The sequence below is a fragment of the Mastomys coucha genome, unplaced genomic scaffold, assembly GCF_008632895.1.
Source record: "Mastomys coucha isolate ucsf_1 unplaced genomic scaffold, UCSF_Mcou_1 pScaffold5, whole genome shotgun sequence".
Taxonomy (NCBI): Eukaryota; Metazoa; Chordata; class Mammalia; order Rodentia; family Muridae; genus Mastomys; species Mastomys coucha.
Genome location: NW_022196911.1, coordinates 23,231,332 through 23,231,993, shown reverse-complemented (window position 1 = coordinate 23,231,993; position 662 = coordinate 23,231,332).

Here is a 662-nt window from a genome sequence, read left to right as displayed (position 1 = left end):
TTCTCTGTATAGCCCTGGCTGTCCTGGAGCTCACTCTGTAGACCAGGCTTGGCCTCGAACTCAGAAATCTCTGTGTCTCTGCCTCCCAAGTGCTGTGGTTAAAGGCGTGTGCCACCACCGCCCAGTCTCTACCTTTAGTTATTGAGTCAGGACAATGTGTCTGTGACTCAGGGGCAGCCAGGAGGCTCCCATGTGCAGAGGTCTCAACCCTGGAGTGGAGAAACTGGTAGAATTGTTTGGTGTTTCTGCTGCTGTCGGTGCAAGATCCAGAGCTGTTCACCTCTGGGTCCAGGACTCCACTGGGCCTTCCTTAGTCAGTGTTCCAGTGTCTTTATGTGCTTAAACTGAGGTCTGCACCAGAGAGGAAGTTGTGGTGCCACTGCCTCAGGCCAGAGACATTGGGAAGGCAGGAATATTGACTGCCTAGTTCTCTTTCTTTCTCTCTTTCTTTCTTTCTTTTTTTTTTTTTTTTTTTTTTTTTTTTGGTTTTTCAAGACAGGGTTTCTCTGTGTAGTCCTGGCTATCCTGGAACTCACTCTGTAGACCAGGCTGGCCTCCAACTCAGAAATCGGCCTGCCTCTGCCTCCTCTGCCTCCCTGAAGGAAGCCGAGCTCCTAGCTTCACTTCATCCCGTGGGAGCTCCACGAACGGGAACTTGAGGT